Source organism: Neophocaena asiaeorientalis, unplaced genomic scaffold (genome assembly GCF_003031525.2).
Source record: "Neophocaena asiaeorientalis asiaeorientalis breed wild unplaced genomic scaffold, Neophocaena_asiaeorientalis_V1.1 scaffold346, whole genome shotgun sequence".
Lineage (NCBI taxonomy): Eukaryota > Metazoa > Chordata > Mammalia > Artiodactyla > Phocoenidae > Neophocaena > Neophocaena asiaeorientalis.
Window position 1 is genome coordinate 1,002,711 of NW_020175400.1, and position 19,042 is coordinate 1,021,752.

The 19,042-nt window shown below is 37.3% G+C and overlaps 1 protein-coding gene across 3 annotated transcripts in view; it reads left to right on the top strand.

The window, feature by feature from the left end:
* SEC11A (SEC11 homolog A, signal peptidase complex subunit) overlaps positions 1-19,042 on the top strand; it is a 56,435-nt gene that overhangs the window by 13,762 nt on the left and 23,631 nt on the right. Inside the window, exon 2 of one of the 3 annotated variants that reach the window (XM_024766513.1) lies at positions 5,385-5,521. The exons of the other annotated variants lie outside the window; for them this stretch is intronic. The gene's annotated coding sequence lies outside the window, so the exon portion shown is untranslated. The remainder of the gene's footprint in view (positions 1-5,384; positions 5,522-19,042) is intronic. 3 annotated transcript variants of the gene reach the window in all.

A 19,042-nucleotide genomic window follows, 5' to 3' on the forward strand; every position in this document is an offset into this window, starting at 1 on the left:
GAGAATGTTTCATGTTTGTTTGAAAAGAATGTGTATTCTCCTGTGTGGGGTGGACTGTTCTATAGATGTTTAGTTGGTTGAGGTATTCAAGTTTTTTATATCCTTGCTGATTTTCTGTCTTATGCTATCAACTATTAAGAAGAGGATGTTGAAGTCTCTAACTTTCTATCCTGAGATAGATCCTACTTGGTTATAAGGTATATATTGTTTGGTCTAAACATTTACTAAAATGTTACAGATACTTTTTATGTCTATATCCGTGATACCATTCTGTGGTTTTCTTGTAACATCTTTATCTGATTTGGGTATCAGTAATGTTGGCCTTCATAAAGTGAGTTGGGAAATATTCCCTCTTCTTCAGTTTTCTGGAAGAGTTGGCATAGAATTATGATTTTTTTCTTTAAATGCTCAGTAGAATTCATTAGTGAATACTGTCTGAGCCTGGAGTTTTTCTTTGTGGGAAAGTTTTTAAATCATAAATTCAGTTTCTTTAATAGGTCTGTTCAGGTCTATCTGTTTCTTCTTCAGTGAGCTTTGGTAGCGTGTATTTCAAGAATTAATATATTGGTATAAAGGTATTCACAATACTTAATTATCCTCTTGATATTTGTATATTAATACAAATTAATAAGTATTAGTCTAGTGATGTCACCTCTCTCATTCCTTCCTGATATCAGTAATTCATATCTTTCTTTTTTTCCTCATTAGTCTGGCTAATGGATCTCCTCAAAGAACCAACTTTTGGTTTGCTTTTCTTTACTGTTTTCCTGTCTTCAGTTTCACTTATTTCTACTCATATTTTTAGTATTTCTTTTTTGTGAGTTACTTTGGATTTCATTTGGCTTTCCTAGTGTTTTAAGGTGGAAGCTTAATTTGGGAAATCCACAAATATTTGGAAATTAAAGAGTGCATTTCTAAATAACCCATGGGTCAAAGGAGAATCACAAGGGAAATTGCAAAATATTTTGAACTGAGTATAAACAAAAACACAACATATAATTTGAGACATTTCTGTTTTTCTTAACATAGGCCTTTACTACTATAAAATTCCCTTTACATACTACTTTAGGTGCATCCCACAAATTTTGAAATGTTGTATTTTTATTCTCTTTTGATTTCTTCTTTTACCGTGGGTGATTTAGAAGTGTTATTTGATTTCTAAATATTTGGGGGAATTTTTCAGGTATCTTTCTGTTACTGATTTCTATTTTCATTCCATTGTGATTGGAGAATACTCTTTGCATAATTCAAATCCCTTTCTATTTATTGAGATTTGTTTTGTGGTCTTCAGTATGGTCTATCTTGGTGAATGTTCTGTGTGTACTTAAAAGGAACGTGTATCTGCTGTTGTCAGGCAGAATGTTCTGTAAATATCAGGTCAAATTGGTTGGTAGTGTTGTTCAAATCCTCTCTATGCTTATTGATTTTTTTGTCTTCCTGCTGTATCAGTTATTGAGAGGGGGTGTTGACATTTCTGACTATAACTATGGATTTGTCTATTTCTCGTATTCTTTTCCATTATGGTTTATCGCAGGATATTGGATATAGTTCCCTGTAGTATCCATTATGCTATACATAAACTTGTTGTTTATCCATTCTTAATGTAATAGTTTGCATCTACCAACCCTAAACTCCCAATCCATCCCTCTCCCTCCCCCTCCCCGCCTTGGCAACCACAAGTCTGTTCTGTATGTCTATGAGTCTGTTTCTGTTTTGTACATAGGTTCATTTGTGCCATATTTTAGATTGCACATATAAGTGATATCATATGGTATTTGTCTTTCTCTTTCTGACTTCATTTAGTATGATAATCTCTAGTTGCATCCTGAAATAGTTTTTTATTGCTATGACTTCTGTTTCACTAAACTTTTCTTCTGTGATGTCTAATCTGCTGTTATTCCATTCTGTGTGGTTTTCAGACAAGATTGGGTGCTTTCAGGGTGGTATGCTGTGTGGTTTTCATTTCAGACATATTCTTTTTCATCTTCAGAGGTTTGGGCTGCGTCTTGAATATATTTTCTATCATCTAAGTCTCTATTTAATGTGCTCAGTCTTTCCCCCTACCTTTTATTTATTTATTTTTTTGCCACACCACACAATTTGTGGGATCTTAGTTCCCTGACCAGGGATTAAACCTGGACCACGACAGTGAAAGCGCTGAGTCCTAACCACTGGACTGCCAGGGAATTCCTGTTTCAAGGCTTTTTTTTTTGTGGTACGCGGGCCTCTCACTGCCGTGGCCTCTCCCGTTGCAGACCACAGGCTCCAGATGTGCAGGCTCAGCGGCCATGGCTCACGGGCCCAGCCGCTCCACAGCATGTGGGATCCTCCCGGACACGGGCACGTACCCATGTCCCCTGCATCGGCAGGTGGACTCCCAACCACTGTGCCACCAGGGAAGCCCTAAAGGCTTTGTTAGGCAAGTCCAGAGCAGCCTTCAGTCTAAGGTTAATTTTGCACCACAACTGAACAATAACTTTTGAGTATGCTATCCAAAGCCCATGTGTTATGAACATTTCCACTCTGGCTGGTGGAAACGAATTATCCCTGCCCCATATTAACTTTTAGAATTGTCCTATCTGCTCCTTTTAGTTGGTTCTTTTTCCGTCCTTGGTACTTCCCTGAAATGCATGTGCTGATCATCAAGACTTGAGGAGAGACCATCTGTAGATCTTTGTGTAGTTCTCATTTCTGTACTGCCCTACAATCTTAAGTTGCCTTCACTTCCCCAAACTCCCAGTTCTTTATGCTCAAGTCGAGGAGACTTCTAGGCTCTGGCTACATTTCTGTTTTGCCCTGTGGCCTGGAAACTATCCATTCTGTAAATTGGGGCAATTGTAGGGCTCACCTTGTTTCTCCTTTCATAGTCCTATGCTACCTGGACACAGTCACATGTCCAGTGTCTGAAAACCTTTGTTTCATATACTTTGTCCAGTGTTTTAGTTATTTCAGAGGTAAATTTGGTCCCTGTTCCTCCAGTTTGGCCTGAATAGTATATATTCGAGATTCATCTATGTTGTGTGTTTCAGTAGTTCATGTTTTCTATTCCTGAGTAGTTTTCCATTACTTGGAAATGTTGTAATTTGTTTATTCACCTGTTGATGGACATTTGGGTTTTTGTCTTTTTTTTTTTCTTTCCCAATTTGAGGCTGTTACGAATGAAACTGCTGTACATGTGTTGTGTTTTCATTTGTCAGATTTTTAAAAGATTTAATGGATTTTTTAAAATGAAAATTATCTTATTGGTATTATGCCTGTTTAGACTATTCAGGAACTTTTGTTATTGTTGTTAATCTTTTAAGATCCTCACTGGGACTATCAGTGACTTTATTGGACCATAATAACAGTGTCTATTCTGAATACACTTCAGTTTTTCCAACACCATCAGTTTCACTTGTACCTGCTGTCCGTGTATCTGCCTCTAATGCCCTAGCTTCTACTGCTGCTTCTTCTATGAGTTAGAAACCAGTGGAATTGTGGTTATGAATTAATGAGTCTCTTAGTTTGAGGTCGCATGGTCAGTGGAATTTAAGACTTAGGCCAATGGCTATTTTGTAGCTCTGAGACACATTTTTGCTTCCATGGTCACTTCTGTCTTTGCTTGAGATGGCTAGAAGTCTGACTTCTATGTAAATATCCTATATGTTGAACTTCAAGTACCTCTTACAAGAACAGGAAATATAATGGTATATTTGATAACTAAAGGATAAATGCACAGTATATAATTTCCAGATTATGGCTTGTTAAATTATAATATTTAAACTTACTATCAGCTTTATTTTGCTGAATTTTCTGTTGTAGGTTTTTCTTAAATTCTTGTTATTTATTTACTTACTGTTTATTTTAAGTTGTCATGTGGATTATTCTAGTCACGGAACTTTTGGGGGAAGTCTCCACACACTACTTCCTAAAAGTGCAAAAGACAAATAGCACACACAAATCTCCCTATACCATAGCTACCGAAAGATATTACATAGAGCTTTGACTGGTTTTAATAACATTCTTTTCTAGTTACACCTTGAACACTGAGGGATATAATGTTCCAGTCACTTCTTAGAAAAAATAATGGGGCTATTCAATTCTGTGGTTATTATTCTACATATGTCACAATGTCTTATTAATAGTTAGCTTGATGTGGCCAAATGGTATGAGAAGGTTAGGTAGCTGCCACCTTATTTCTGCCAATACCCAAAAAAGCACTTCTTTCTGTACATTGATTCTGTATATTCATTAGCATTCAGATATAGTGGTAAAGAAGGCAGGGGCTAGGGAGGCAATATGTTTGTCTTTTCAGTAAAGATTTTTGTCACAAAAAAGGGGAGAAAAGAAAGAGAAAAATAGGACATTTTCAAACTTGCTCAGGTAGAATATTTGTTTTAGCAAACAGTGTGCTTCTGTCTAGGTTTTGGCTCACTTACTGACTTAGCAGTATTCAAACAGGCACCTTTTAAGGAACATTTGCCAGTTACATGTATTGAGGGACTTTTAACCTCTTTCTCTAATAAGAATGATGAGGATAATCTTGATGATTAGATGCATTTCACAACAATGATTCTATAGCAAAACGTAGTATTACATGTCTGAAGAAAAAGAGAAGGGTAATTATAGTGACCTCCTGGCAGGGACAGAGAAAATCACGATTTTTAAGTCTTTCATTTTTCTTTTAAAGAACAGTTATTTTAGGGACTTCCCTGGCAGCCCAGTCGTTAAGACTCTACACTCCCAATGCAGGGGGCACGGGTCCCATCCCTGGTTGGGGAACTAAGATCCCATACACTGCATAGCATGGCCAAAAAAAAAAAAAAGAACAGTTATTTTATTAGATATTGCACACCTGTTCTGACAATGCTACATCTGTGCCCTTCTGAAAATGGAAAGATTTTCCTCGACAAAACAGATTTGAACTGGCTGACATGTAGCTATTTTTAGTTTTATTTATTTCAGTGTGAATTTTTTATGTTTTGCTGGAGAAATATTAATATGGTTGATTATGGGATATTGCCTGCTTGGGGTGTTATGTGCTATATGGTATGTTACCTTTTCAAAATCTGGTCAATTCTGAATTACGAAGCATTTCTGACGCCCAAGGGTGTTAAATAAGGAATCATGAAACTATAGTTTGTAGTTTTTATGGAATCCCACAGCCCTTCCTTCAGTGATTCTGGATTGGGGCCCATACTCTATTGTCCTAACCAGTACTATAGGTGGCTTTTTTAGCATGGGAAGTTTGGAAAATAGAGCCTTTAGCTGAATTCCTGACTGCTGATCCACAGGTTGACCATAATCACTTCTTAGAAGCTAGTTTTCCTGCTTTTAGCCTCTCCCACTCTACTTCCTCAAATCTGTCTTTGGAATAAAAAGACCATTTTTTGTCTTTTAAAAAGCTACCGTCTTGAGGTGGAGTCAAGATGGCGGTGTGGGAAGACGTGGAGTTAGCATCTCCCTACAACTAGGGTGCCTGCCAGCTGCTGGTGGGGGACTCTGACGCCCAAGGAGACGGAAGGAACCCCAAAGCGAACCGGTAGGATGTAGGTGGACTGAGGGGGGAGGAGAAGTGGAGGCCAGACAGGATCAGCACCCCTGAGGCCGGAGAGATCAGAAGTGGCAGGCAGAAGGGGCCCCCGGAAAGAGCAGGCAAGGAGTGGAGGGCGGTTGCCCCGCCCACTCAGGCACAGGGAGCCTGCTAAGCTCCCAGGCGGGTCCCCTGCTCTCCAAAGCCCCCTCCGGGCCATGTGGGTCCTTGAGGGCATAGGAAGGAGACCTGGGAGATCAGGAGAGGCAAGTGGGAGGGGCCCTCCAGGAGGAGCAAGAGAGGAGCGGAGGGCAATTGCCCTACCCACTCAAGACCAGGAAGCCTGCTGGGCTCCCAGGTGAGGTCCCCTGCCCTCTGAGACTAGAGGTGGGGGCACACCTGGGCCCCTTCTCTCCCTTGAGCCTGAGCCCCACCCCTCACAGCTCCCAGGGCCTTTTCCAGTCCTGTGGGTCCTGAGCATTGGCCCCACCCACCGCCCAAACCTCACCCCTGCTTAGGCCCTGCCCTCCACAGCCAAGGCCTTCCCCTGCCTTTTTCTTTTTCCCCTTCTCTTTTTTACTATTGTGGTATTGATGTACCTTCTGGTTGTTGATTCATCTATACTTTTATTTATTTTTATATTCTTCCTAACTTATCTATTAGTTTCCTAGTCTAATTTTATTTTTTACTTTGTTATTGTTTTTTGGTTTTTTGTATGTTTTTTGGTTTTTCTTTCTACGCCTCAGGCGGCTCGGGGGATCTTGGTTCACGAGCCCAGGGTCCGGCTGAAGCTCCTGCAGTGGGACTCTTGAGTCTGAACCACTGGACTAACAAGAGAACCTCAGACTCCAGGGAATATTCATCAGAGTGAGATCTCATGGAGTTCCTCATCTCAGCACCAAGACTCAGCTCTACCCAATAGCCTACAAACCCCAGTGTTGGAAGCCTCAGGCCAAACAACCAGTAAGACAAGAACACAATCCCACTCATAAAAGAAAAAAAAAAAAGACGGAAAAAAATATGTCACAGATGAAAGAGCAAGGTAAAAACCTACAAGACCAAATAAATGAAGACGAAATAGGCAGTCCACCTGGAAAAAAATTCAGAGTAATGATAGTAAAGATGATCCAGAATCTTGGAAATAGAATGGAGGCATGGACTGAGAAAATACAAGAAATGTTTAACAAAGATCTAGACAAACTAAAGGACAAACAGAGATGAACAACACAGTAACTGAAATGAAGAATACACTAGAAGGAATCAATAACAGAATAACTGAGGCAGAAGAACGAATAAGTGAGCTGGAAGACAAAGCGGTGGAAATAACTGCAGAGGAGCAGAATAAAGAAGAAAGAATGAAAATAATTGAAGACAATCTCAGAGACCTCTGGGACAACACTAAATGCACCAACATTCTAATTATAGGGGTCCCAGAAGAAGAAGAGAAAAAAGAAAGGGTCTGAGAAAATATTTGAAGAGATTATCCTTGAAAACTTCCCTAACATGGGAAGGGAAATAAAATCCCACTCATAAAAGAAAAAAAAAAAGACGGAAAAAAATATGTCACAGATGAAAGAGCAAGGTAAAAACCTACAAGACCAAATAAATGAAGACGAAATAGGCAGTCCACCTGGAAAAAAATTCAGAGTAATGATAGTAAAGATGATCCAGAATCTTGGAAATAGAATGGAGGCATGGACTGAGAAAATACAAGAAATGTTTAACAAAGATCTAGACAAACTAAAGGACAAACAGAGATGAACAACACAGTAACTGAAATGAAGAATACACTAGAAGGAATCAATAACAGAATAACTGAGGCAGAAGAACGAATAAGTGAGCTGGAAGACAAAGCGGTGGAAATAACTGCAGAGGAGCAGAATAAAGAAGAAAGAATGAAAATAATTGAAGACAATCTCAGAGACCTCTGGGACAACACTAAATGCACCAACATTCTAATTATAGGGGTCCCAGAAGAAGAAGAGAAAAAAGAAAGGGTCTGAGAAAATATTTGAAGAGATTATCCTTGAAAACTTCCCTAACATGGGAAGGGAAATAGTCACCCAAGTCCAGGAAGCACAGAGAATCCCATAGAGTATAAACCCTAGGAAAAACACATCAAGACACATATTAATCAAACTAACAAAAATTAAATTCAAAGAAAAAATATTAAAAGCAGCAAGGGAAAAGCAACAAATAATGTATAAGGGAAACCCCATAAGGTTAACAGCTGATTTTTCAGCAGAAACTCTGCAGGCCAGAAGGGAGTGGCAGGAGAGGGCAGACAGCAGAAGCAAAAACTACATTCCTGCAGCCTGTGGAACAAAAACCACATTCACAAAAAGATAGACAAGATGAAAAGGTAGAGGGATATGTATCAGATGAAGGAACAAGATAAAATCCCAAATAAACAACTAAATGAAGTGGAGATAGGCAACTGTCCAGAAAAAGAATTCCAAATAACGATACTGAAGATAATCCAGGACCTTGGAAAAAGAATGGAGGCAAAGATCGAGAAGATGCAAGAAATGTTTAACGAAGACCTAGAAGAATTAAAGAACAAATAAACAGATGAAAATACAATAACAAATGAAAAATACATTAGAAGGAATCAATAGCAGAATAACTGAGGCAGAAGAACGGATAAGTGACCTGGAGGACAGAATGGTGGAATTCACTGGTGCAGAACAGAATGAAGAAAAAATAATGAAAAGAAATGAAGACAGCCTGAGAGACTTCTGGGACAACATTAAATGCAACAACATTCGCGTTATAGGGGTCCCAGAAGGAGAAGAGAGAGAGAAAGGACCTGTGAAAATATTTGAAGAGATTATAGTAGAAAACTTCCCTATCATAGGAAAGGAAATAGCCACCCAAGTCCAGGAAGCGCAGAGAGTCCCATACAGGATAAACCCAAGGAGAAGCACGCCGAGACACATAATAATCAAACTGGCAAAAATTAAAGACAAAGAAAAATTATTGAAAGCAGCAAGGGAAAAATGACGAATAACATACAAGGGATCTCCCATAAGGTTAACAGCTAGCTGATTTCTCAGCAGAAACTCTACAAGCCAGAAGGGAGTGGCATGACATATTTAAAGTGATGAAAGGGAAAAAGCTACAACCAAGATTACTCTACCCAGCAAGGATCTCATTCAGATTCTATGGAGAAATCAAAACCTTTACAGACAAGCAAAAGCTAAGAGAATTCAGCACCACCAAACCAGCTCTACAACAAATGCTAAAGGAACTTCTCTAAGTGGGAAACACAAGAGAAGAAAAGGACCTACAAAAACAGACCCAAAACAATCAAGAAAATGGTAATAGGAACATACATATTGAAATTTACCTCAAACGTGAATGGATTAAATGCTCCAACCAAAAGACACAGGCTCGCTGAGTAGATCCAAAAACAAGACCCACATAAATACCGTCTACAAGAGACCCAATTCAGACCTAGGGACACATACAGACTGAAAGTGAGGGGATGGAAAAATATATTCCATGCAAATGGAAATCAAAGAAAGCTGGAGTAGCAATATTCATATCAGATAAAATAGACTTTAAAGAATGTTACAAGAGACGAGGAAGGACACTACATAACGATCAAGGGATCAATCCAAGAAGAAGATGTAACAGTTATAAATATATATGCACCCAACATAGGAGCACCTCAATACCGAAGGCAACTGCTAACAGCTATAAAAGAGGAAATCGACAGTAACACAATAATAGTGGGGGACTTTAACACCTCACTTACACCAATGGACAGATCATCCAAACAGAAAATTAGTAAGGAAACAAAACCTTTAAATGACACAGTAGATCAGATAGATTTAATTGATATTTATAGGACATTCCATCCCAAAACACCTGATTACACTTTCTTCTCAAGTGCACATGGAACATTCTCCAGGATAGATCACATCTTGGGTCACAAATCAAGCCTCAGTAAATTTAAGAAAATTGAAATTATGTCAAGCATTTTTTCTGGCCACAACGATATGAGATTAGAAATCAATTACAGGAAAAAAGACGTAAAAAACACAAACACATGGAGGCTAAACAATACATTACTAAATAACCAAGAGATCACTGAAGAAATCAAAGAGGAAATCAAAAAATACTTAGAGACAAATGATAACGAAAACACGACGATGCAAAGCCTATGGGATGCAGCGAAAACAGTTCTAAGAGGAAAGTTTATAGCAATACAATCCTACCTCAAGAAACAACAGACATCTCAAATAAACAATCTAATCTTATACCTAAAGGAACTAGAGAAAGAAGAACAAACAAAACCCAAAGTTAGTAGAAGGAAAGAAATCATAAAGATCAGATCAGAAATAAATGAAATAGAAAAAAGAAAACAGTAGCAAAGATCAATAAAACTAAAAGCTGATTCTTGGAGAAGATAAACAAAATTGACAAACCATTAGCCAAACTCATCAAGAAAAAGTGGGAGAGGACTCAAATCAATAAAATTAGAAATGAAAAAGGAGACATTACAAGAGACACCAGGGCAATACAAAGCATCCTAAAAGACTACTACAAGCAACTCTATGCCAAAAAAATGGACAATCTGGAAGAAATGGACAAATTCTTAGAAAGGTTTAACCTTCCAAGACTGAACCAGGAAGAAATAGAAAATATGAACAGACCAATCACAAGTAATGAAATTGAAACTGTGATTAAAAATCTTCCAGCAAATAAAAGTCCAGGACCAGATGGCTTCACAGGTGAATTCTGTCAAACATTAGAGAAGAGCTAACACCCATCCTTCTCATACTCTTCCAAAAAATTGCAGAGGAAGGAACACTCCCAAACTCATTCTGTGAGGCCACCATCACCCTGATACCAAAACCAAAGATACTACAGAAAAAGAAAATTACAGACCAATATCACTGATGAATATGGATGCAAAAATCCTCAACACAATACCAACAAACAGAATCCAACAACACATTAAAAGGATCATACACCATGATCAAATGGGATTTATCCCGGGGATGCAAGGATTCTTCAATATACGCAGATCAATCAATGTGATACACCATATTAACAAATTGAAGAATAAAAACCATATGATCATCTCGATAGATGCAGAAAAAGCTTTTCACAAAATTCAACACCCATTTATGAACAAAACTCTCCAGAAAGTGAGCATAGAGGGAACCTACCTCAACCTAATAAAGGCCATATATGACAAACCCACAGCAAATGTCATCCTCAATGGTGAAAACCTGAAAGCATTTCCTCTAAGATCAGGAACAAGACAAGGATGTCCACTCTCACCACTATTATTCAACATACTTTTGGAAGTCCTAGCCATGGCAATCACAGAAGAAAAAGAAATAAAGGAATACAGATTGGAAAAGAAGAAGTAAAGCTGTCACTGTTTACAGGTGACATGATACTATACATAGAGAATCCTAAAGATGGCACTAGAAAACTACTAGAGCTAATCAATGAATTTGGGAAAGTTGCAGGATACAAAATTAATGCATAGAAATCTCCTGCATTCCTATACACTAATGATGAAAAATCTGAAAGAGAAATTAAGGAAACACTGCCATTTACCACTGCAACAGAAAGAATAAAATACCTAGGAATAAACCTACCTAGGGAGACAAAACACCTGTATGCAGCAAACTATAAGACAATTATGAAAGAAATTAAAGATGATACAAACAAAAGGAGAGATATGCCATGTTCTTGGATTGGAAGAATCAATATTGTGAAAATGACTATACTACCCAAAGCAATCCACCAATTCAGTGGAGTCCCTATCAAATTACCAATGGCACTTTTTACAGAATGAGAACAAAAAACCTTAAAATTTGTCTGGAGACACAAAAGACCTCGAATAGCCAAAGCAGTCTTGAGGGGGAAAAAAAGGAGCTGGAGGAATCAGACTCCCTGACTTCAGACTATACTACAAAGCTACAGTAATCAAGACAATATGGTACTGGCACAAAAACGGGAATATAGATTAATGGAACAGGATAGAAAGCCCAGGGATAAACCCAGCCACCTGTTGTCAACTAATCTATGACAAAGGAGGCAAGGATATACAATGGAGAAAAGACAGTCTCTTCAATAAGTGGTGCTGGGAAAACTGGACAGCTACATGTAAAAAAAATTAGAACACTCCCTAATACCATACACAAAATAAACTTAAAGTGGGTTAGAGACCTAAGTGTAAGACCAGACACTATAAAACTCTTAGAGGAAAACATAGGAACACACTCTTTGACGTAAATCACAGCAAGGTCTTTTTTGATTCACCTCCTAGAGTAATGGAAATAAAAAGAAAAGTAAACAAATTGGACCTAATGAAACTTACAAGCTTTTGCACAGCAAAGGAAACTACAAACAAGACGAAAAAACAACCCTCAGAATGGGAGAAAACATTTGCAAACGAATCAACGGAGAAAGAATTAATCTCCAAAATATATAAACAGCTCATGCAGCTCAATATTAAAAGAAAAAAAAAATCCAGAAATGGGCAGAAGACCTAAATAGACATTTCTCCAAAGAAGACATACAGATGGCCAAGAAGCACATGAAAAGCTGCTCAACATCACTAATTATTAGAGAAATGCACATCAAAACTACAATGAGGTATCACCTCACACCAGTTAGAATGGGCATCATCAGAAAATCTACAAACAACAAATGCTGGAGAAGGTGTGGAGAAAAGGGAACCCTCTTGCACCGTTGGTGGGAATGTATATTGATACAGCCACTATGGAGAACAGTGTGGAGGTTCCTTAGAAAACTAAAAATAGAATTACCATTTGGCTCAGCAATTACACTACTGGGCATATACCCAGAGGAAACCATAATTGAAAAAGACACATGCACCGCAGTGTTCACTGCAGCACTATTTACAGTAGCCAGGATGTGGAAGCAACCTAAATACCCATTGGCAGACGAATGAATAAAGAAGATGCTGTACAGGTCTTCCCTGGTGGTGCAGTGGTTGAGAGTCCGCCTGTCAATGCAGGGGACACGGGTTCGTGCCCTGGTCCGGGAAGATCCCACATGCCGCAGAGCAGCTGAGGTGTGATGAATTGGGAGATCGGGATTGACACATATACACTAATATGTGTAAAATGGATAACTAATAATAACCTGCTGTATAAAGAAAGAACTTAAATAAATTTCAAAAATAAGTATATAAATAAAAGTTTTTTTAAAAAAAAAGAAGGGAGTGGCAGGATATACTTAAACTGATGAAATAGAAAAACCTACAACCAAGATTACTCTACCCAGCAAGGATGTCATTCAGATTCGATGGAAGAGTCAAAAGCTTTTCAGACAAGCAGAAGCTAAGAGAATTCAGCACCAGCAAATCAGCTTTGCAACAAATGCTGAAGAAACTTCTCTAAGCGGGAAACACAAGAGAAGAAAAGGACCCACAAAAACAAACCGAAAACAATTAAGAAAATGGTAATAGGAACATTCATATTGACAATAACCTTGAATGCAAATGGATTAAATGCCCCAACCAAAAGACACAGACTAGCTGAATGGATACGAAAACAAGGCCCATATATATGCTGTCTGCAAGATACCCACTTCAGACCTAGGGACACATACAGACTGAAAGTGAAGGGATGGAAAAAGATATTCCATGCAAATGGAAATCAAAAGAAAGCTGGAGTACCAATACTCATATCAGATAAAATAGACTTTAAATTAAAGACAGTTACAAGAGATAAGGAGGGATACTATGTAATAATCAAAGGATCAATCTAAGAAGAAGATATAACAATCATAAATGTTTATGCACCCAACATAGGAGCACCTCAATACATAAGGCAAATGCTAACAACTGTGAAAGGAGAAATCGACAGTAACACAATAATAGTAGTGGATTTTAGCACCCCAGTTACACCAATGGACAGATCATCCAAACAGAAAATGAATAAGGAAACACATCCAAACAGAAAATGAATAAGGAAACACAAGCTTTAAATGACACAATAGACCAGATCTAATTGATATTTATAGGACATTCCACCCAAAAGTGGCAGAATACACTTTCTTTTCAAGTGCACATGGAACATTCTCCAGGATAGATCACATCTTGGGTCACAAATCAAGCCTCAGTAAATTTAAGAAAATTGAAATAATATCAAGCATCTTTTCTGACCACAACACTATGAGATTGGAAATCAATTACAGGAAAAAAACTGTAAAAAACACAAATACATGGAGGCTAAACAGTGTGCTACTAAATAGCCAAGAGATCGCTGAAGAAATCAAAGAAGAAATTAAAAAATACATAGAAACAAATGACAACGAAAACACAATGACCCAAAACCTGTGGGACCCAGCAAAAGGAGTTCTAAGAGGGAAGTTTATAGCAATACAACCTCACCTCAAGAAATAAGAAAAATCTCAAGTAAACCCTACCCTTAAAATAACTGGGGAAAGAAGAACAGAGAAAACCCAAAGTCAGTAGAAGGAAAGAAATCATAAAGATCAGAGCAGAAATAAATGAAATAGAAATGAAGATAACAATAGCAAAACCCAATAAAACTAAAAGCTGGTTCTTTGAGGAGATAAACAAAATTGATAAACCCTTAGACTCGTCTAGAAAAAAAGGGAGAGGACACAAATCAATAAAATTAGAAATGAAAAAGGAGAAATCACAGCTGACATTACAGAAATACAAAGACTTATAAGAGGCTACTACAAACAACTATATGCCAATAAAATGGACAACCACGAAGAAACGGACAAATTTTTGGAAAGGTACAACTTTCCAAGACTGAACCAGGAAGAATTAGAAAATATAAACAGACCTATCACAAGTAATGAAATTGAAACCATAATTAAAAATCTTCCAACAGACAAAAGGCCAGGATCAGATGGCTTCACAGGCGAATTCTATCAAATATTTAGAAAAGACCTAACACTGATACTTCTCAAACTCTTTCAAAAAATTGCAGAGGGAGAGACACTCCCAAATTCATTCTACGAAGCCACCATCACCCTGATACCAAAACCAGAAAAAGATATCACAAAAAAAGAAAATTATAGACCAATATCCCTGGTGAACATAGATGCAAAAATCCTGAACAAAATACTAGCAAACAGAACCTAACAGCACATTAAAAGGGTCATACACCATGATCAAGTGAGATTTATCCCAGGGATGCAAGGATTCTTCAATATATGCAAATCAATCAATGTGATACACCACATTAACGAACTGAAGGATAAAAACCATATGATCATCTCAATAGATGCAGGAAAAGCTTTTGACAAAATTCAACACCCATTTATGATAAAAACTCTCCAGAAAGTGGGCAAAGAGGGAACCTACCTCAACATAATAAAAGCCATATATGACAAACCCACAGCAAGCATCGTACTCAATGGTGAAAAACTGAAAGCATTTCCACTAAGATCTGGAACAATTCAAGGATGTCCACTCTCACCACTCTTATTCAACAGTTTTGTAAGTCTTAGCCACGGCAATCAGAGAAGAAAAAGAAATAAAAGGAATACAAACTGGAAAATAAGTAAAACTGCCTCTGTTTGCTGATGACATGATATTATACATAGAAAATCCTAAAGATGCCACCAGAAAACTCCTAGAGTTAATCAGTGAATTTGGTAAGGTTGCAGGATACAAAATTAATGCACAGAAATCTCTGGCATTCTTATACACCAACAATGAAAAATGAGAGAAATTAAGGACACACTCCCATTTACCATTGCAAGAAAAAGAATAAAATACCTGGAGAATAAACCTGCCTAAGGAGGCGAAAGACTTATACTCAGAAAACTATAAGACACTGATGAAAGAACAAACTGGAAAATAAGTAAAACTGCCTCTGTTTGCTGATGACATGATATTATACATAGAAAATCCTAAAGATGCCACCAGAAAACTCCTAGAGTTAATCAGTGAATTTGGTAAGGTTGCAGGATACAAAATTAATGCACAGAAATCTCTGGCATTCTTATACACCAACAATGAAAAATGAGAGAAATTAAGGACACACTCCCATTTACCATTGCAAGAAAAAGAATAAAATACCTGGAGAATAAACCTGCCTAAGGAGGCGAAAGACTTATACTCAGAAAACTATAAGACACTGATGAAAGAAATCAAAGATGACATAAACAGATGGAGAAATAGACCATGTTCTTGGATTGGAAGAATCAATATTGTGAAAATGACTATACTATCCAAGGCAATCTACAGATTCAGTGCAATCCCTATCAAACTACCAATGGCATTCTTCACAGAATTAGAACAAAATATTTTACAATTTGTATGGAAACACAAAAGACCCTGAATAGCCAAAGCATTCTTGAGAAAGGAAATTGCAGGGGGAGGAATCAGGCTGCCCAACTTCAAAGTATACCACAAAGCTACAGTAATCAAGGCAGTATGGTACTGGCACAAAAACAAATATAGATCAGTGGTACAAGATAGAATGCCCAGATAAACCTGTGCACATATGGGCACCTAATTTACAACAAAAGAGGCAAAAACATACTGTGGAGAAAAGATAGCCTCTTCAATAAGTGGTGCTGGGAAATCTGGACAGCTGCACGTAAAAGAATGAAATGAGAACAATCCCTAACACCATACACAAAAATAAACTCCAAATGGATTAAGGACTTAAATGTAAGACCAGACACTATAAAACTCTTAGAGGAAAACATAGGAAAAACACTCTTTGACATAAACCACAGCAAGATCTTTTTTGACCCACCTCCTAGAGTAACGGAAATAAAAACAAATAAACAAATGGGACTTAATTAAACTTATAAGCTTTTGCACAGCAAAGGAAACCATACACAAGACAAAAAAGAGAACCCTCAGAATGAGAGAAAATACTTGCAAATGAAACAACGGACAAAGGATTAATCTCAGAAATACACAAACAGCTCATGGAACACAATATCAAAAAAACAATCCAGTTAAAGAATGGGTGGAAGACCTCAATAGACAGTTCACCAAGAAAGACATACAGATGACTAAGAGGCATATGAAAAGATGCTCAACATCACTAATTATTAGAGAAATGCAAATCAAAACTACAATGAGGTATCACCTCACACCGGCCAGAATGGCCATTATCAAAAAATCTAGAAACAATAAATGATGGAAAGGGTGTGGTGAATAGGGAACCCTCTTGCACTGTTGGTGGGGATGTAAATTGATACAACCACTATGAAAAACAGTATGGAGTTTCCTTAAAAAACTAAAAGTAGAACTACCATATGACCCAGCAATCCCACTACTGGGAATATACCCTGAGAAAACCATAATTCAGAAGAAGATATGTACCACAGGGTTCATTGAGGCAGTGTTAACAATAGCCAGGACATGGAAGCAATATAAATGTCCATTGACAGATGACTGGATAAAGATGTTGTACATATATGCAGTGGAATATTACTCAGCCATAAAAAGTTATTGAGTCATTTGTAGTTAGGTGGATGGACCTAGAGTCTGTCATACAGAGTGAAGTAAGTCAGAAAGAGAAAAGAGATACCATATGCTAACAAATATATATGGAATCTAAAAAAAAAAAAAGGTACCGATGAACCTAGTTGCAGGGCAGGAATAAAGAGGTAGACATAGAAAATGGACTGGAGGACATGGGGTGAGAGGGCGAAGCTGACGCGAAGTGAGAGTAGCATTGACATATATACACTACAGAATGTAAAGTAGTTTTCTGGTGGGAAGCAGCAGCATAGCAGAGGGAAATCGGCTTCCTGCTTTGCAGTTACCTAGAGGGGTGGGATAGGGAGGATGAGAGGGAGGGGATGTGGAGACATGTGTATGCATATGGCTGATTTGCTTTGTTGTGCAACAGAAACTAACAGTATTGTGAAGCAATTATACTCCAATAAAGATCTATTAAAAAAACAAAAAAGCTACCGTCTTGAGATGGAATTTAGGAGACCTAAGTTCTAGTTGCTACTCTGCCTGCCAAGAGCTGTGCAGCCATGAGTGCATCACTTAGCTTCTCTGTGCCTCAGTTTTCTCACCATAAATGGGAGTGTCAAACTAGGTTTCAAATCACACCTGTATAGTCATATTATTATATTACTCAAAGAACAGCAGGTATTTCTAAGTGTCCGTAAGAAAATGTCCGTATTTTCTTTCTTCTTTGTGCATGATGTTATGTTGGTAGAATATGTCATACTTCGTTGGAAGTATGTTCTGGCCATTAACATGGACTTAAGAAAAAAAACCTAAACAACTTATTTTTGAATAGGTGATACTTGCATTTAGTAAGAACTTAAAAAACGTGCGCATGTATATTGGAAAGAATTTTCCTTCCACCTTGAGTTTCAGTTCCTCTTTCCAAAGGCAGCCATTGTCCCCGGTTTCTTGTGTGTGCATCCAGAGATTAACTATACGTTTATAATAATATGCAACCTGAAACCTTTTTTTAGAGTATGCAGGAAAAACAGGTTAATTGCAGGGGAAAAAGTAGAAAGTGGTATGAGAGCTAAAATCCTCATCATAATAAATAGTTTATAGATGATGTTCCAAATTTATGAAAAGAGAAGCAATTAATTTTTAGAAGCATGAGGGTAAAATAGCTAAAAGAGATGAAAATGATTGCTGGGGGTGGCCTGCCATGGCCAGGATATGCAGGGTTTTAAAAAATATATATATCTCTTGACTCTATGTAATCTTTTGATAAAAATAAAAATTAATTTAAAAAGGAGAAAAGAAAATGTGGATAAACAAATGAAACAAAATTGCCTGGTATTGTAACCCCAGGTGTAACCAGTTTATTTTCTTCCAGTTTTGTCTATACTTTAAAAAATAAGAAAAATTGAAAGGTATCACCCCCACCCCCAAGGAAAAAAAAAAGATAAATACGTGAGGTGATGAATGTGTTAATTAACTTGGGGGAATTCTTTCACAAGGTATATCAAATCATCACATTGTACTATAAATATTGAATATCTTAACAATTTTGTCAGTTATACCTCAATAAAGCTAAAAAAAAAAGAAAGCTTGAAAGAATAGTACAGCAAACACCTGTAAGCTATCACAGGTTTAACAGTTTTTAACATTTTTCCATATTTGCTTTGTATGTACTTATGTGTATGTGTGTGTGTATATATATATATGTATATATATATAATTTTTTCTGAATCCTTTGAAACAAATTGCAGATAGGACAGTTCACCCTTAACTACTACTACTAGCTAATTATTGCTAAGCATGCATCTCTTACGAGTGACAGTGTCCTACATACCACAATACCATTATCATATGTAAGAAAATTAACACTAATTTCCTAGTATCATTTAAGTCATAATTTGAGTTTCCCCAATTGACCCCAAAATGTCTTTTATAGTTAGGGTTTTTTCTTATATGCATTTTGTTCTTTTGAATCAAGATCTAACCAGAGTTTATGCGTTACATTTGGTTATTACGTCTCTTTAGTCCAGTACCCCACCTTTATTTTCGTGACATTGAATTTTTGAAGACTGTAACAGTTGTTTTGTAGAATGCCCATATCCTCA